This window comes from Pseudophryne corroboree, chromosome 4 (genome assembly GCF_028390025.1).
Source record: "Pseudophryne corroboree isolate aPseCor3 chromosome 4, aPseCor3.hap2, whole genome shotgun sequence".
NCBI classification, from domain to species: domain Eukaryota; kingdom Metazoa; phylum Chordata; class Amphibia; order Anura; family Myobatrachidae; genus Pseudophryne; species Pseudophryne corroboree.
Window position 1 is genome coordinate 18,667,430 of NC_086447.1, and position 2,500 is coordinate 18,669,929.

A 2,500-nucleotide genomic window follows, 5' to 3' on the forward strand; every position below is an offset into this window, starting at 1 on the left:
TGCTACTTAGTATGGCTGCTGAGATTCCTGGGCTCAGTCTCAAGTAGAGGAGGAGAATGACGGATAGAGAAAGAGAGAACAGGCAGGCATCCTAAAGATTTTGATGTGCCAGTTCCTAACTCACCCTGAGCAACATTGGTTTCAAGCTTTTAGTAAATTTTCTGAAAAATAAAACAACCATGTGGTCGTAGTCGGCAGGATTTGAACCTGCACGGGGAGACCCCAATGGATTTCTAGTCCATCGCCTTAACCACTCGGCCATGACTACCTCTCATTCAATGTGATGTTTCACAAAAGTTTCTCTATGGGTTGCGCTACTTCATTTCAGGCTGTGAGGATGACTGAAGTAATATTGTATCAGAGATGATTTCCATGGGAAGTTAATCCTGACCACAGTGACCTGCGTTAATGATTTTTAAAATATAACTTGGAGAATGCTTTATACTTGGTATAGTTTTGGGTTTGTAAAATGTCAGTACTGACATCTAAGTTTATCAAAAGCGTCATCCGTTGAGCCGGAATTGAACCAGCGACCTAAGGATTTCTGTACCAATCTCCTCTACAGTCCTCCGCTCTACAAGCTGAGCTATCGAAGGATTCCATGATCACACAGCTGTGATATTACGTGCTATTAAAATGATTGAGTGTTAATTTTAAACATTATCAACTTTCCAAGCAAAATGAAAAATGATTTGACTACACAAAAGAGATTCAACTACTTATTCCTGTGTTGCTTTATCACACAAATTGTCATGTTTAATCATTTGGAAAATATCACTAATAGTTTGACTTATATTTGTGCAATTACTATCAACTGGCTACAGAGCTAGTTTGGAAAGCACTTTCCATAGATTTTTTAGTGTAGCCAAACTTACATCAAGATTAGAGATGCTTGAGCCTATCAAACCTTCTACACTCTTTTAAATTTTGCTTGTTTTGTAAACTAATCAAGTGTTCCAGGAATGATGGGGATATTCCATTGTTTGTTCTGATTTGACAATTCAATTTGGACAATGAGCGGCCCTTTTGAGCTAGTGAAGATAATTGTGCTACATGAGAGTATGCACAGACAATTATTTTTCTTTTTTTGCATTAAAGCACAATTTTTAATAAAGGAGAGGTTAATGATATAATAATTAGCACTGAAAGTCATCTGACACGATTTGAAAGTAAAATGTTGTGCATTGAAAGTAACCAAAGCTCTTTTTAATTTGAGTGGACATCATTTTCTTTCAAATGAATTTGATATTTTGCTAAATGTACAAAACTTTCTTACAAATTTGACATTCAAAATGCATTTGTAATTAATAAATGCTACTTAGTATGGCTGCTGAGATTCCTGGGCTCAGTCTCAAGTAGAGGAGGAGAATGACGGATAGAGAAAGAGAGAACAGGCAGGCATCCTAAAGATTTTGATGTGCCAGTTCCTGACTCACCCTGAGCAACACTGGTTTCAAGCTTTTAGTAAATTTTCTGAAAAATAAAACAACCATGCGGTCGTAGTGATTTGAACCTGCGCAGGGAGACCCCAATGGATTTTTAGTCCATCGACTTAACCACTCGGCCACGACTACCTCTCACTCAATGTGATGTTTTCACAAAAGTTTCTCTATGGGTTGAGCTACTTCATTTCAGGCTGTGAGGAAGACTGAAGTAATATTGTATCAGAGATGATTTCCATGGGAAGTTAATCCTGACCACAGTGACCTGCGTTAATTATTTTTAAAATATAACTTGGAGAATGCTTTATACTTGGTATAGTTTTGGGTTTGTAAAATGTCAGTACTGACATCTAAGTTTATCAAAAACGTCACCGTTTGAGCTGGAATTGAACCAGCGACCTAAGGATTTCTGTACCAATCTCCTCTACAGTCCTCCGCTCTACCAGCTGAGCTATCGAAGGATTTCATGATCATACAGCTGTGATATTATGTGCTATTAAAATGATTGAGTGTTAATTTTAAACATTATCAACTTTCCAAGCAAAATGAAAAATGATTTGACTACACAAAAGAGATTCAACTACTTATTCCTGTGTTGCTTTATCACACAAATTGTCATGTTTAATCATTTGGAAAATATCACTAATAGTTTGACTTATATTTGTGAAATTACTATCAACTGGCTACAGAGCTAGTTTGGAAAGCACTTTCAATAGATTTTTTAGTGTAGCCAAACTTACATCAAGATTAGAGATGCTTGAGCCTATCAAACCTTCTACACTCTTTTAAATTTTGCTTGTTTTGTAAACTAATCAAGTGTTCCAGGAATGATGGGGATATTCCATTGTTTGTTCTGATTTGACAATTCATTTTGGACAATGAGCGGCCCTTTTGAGCTAGTGAAGATAATTGTGCTACATGAGAGTATGCACAGACAATTATTTTTCTTTTTTTGCATTAAAGCACAATTTTTAATAAAGGAGAGGTTAATGATATAATAATTAGCACTGAAAGTCATCTGACACGATTTGAAAGTAAAATGTTGTGCATTGAAAGTA

General features: G+C 36.1%; 2 non-coding genes across 2 annotated transcripts; both read right to left on the bottom strand.

The window, feature by feature from the left end:
• Positions 1-186: 186 nt before the first annotated feature.
• TRNAS-AGA (transfer RNA serine (anticodon AGA)) lies at positions 187-268 on the bottom strand. The gene has a single exon. It is a non-coding gene; the product is annotated as a tRNA-Ser (tRNA).
• Positions 269-1,812: 1,544 nt separating this feature from the next.
• On the bottom strand, positions 1,813-1,903 carry TRNAY-GUA (transfer RNA tyrosine (anticodon GUA)). The gene is given in 2 exon segments: positions 1,813-1,849; positions 1,867-1,903. It is a non-coding gene; the product is annotated as a tRNA-Tyr (tRNA).
• Positions 1,904-2,500: the final 597 nt, after the last annotated feature.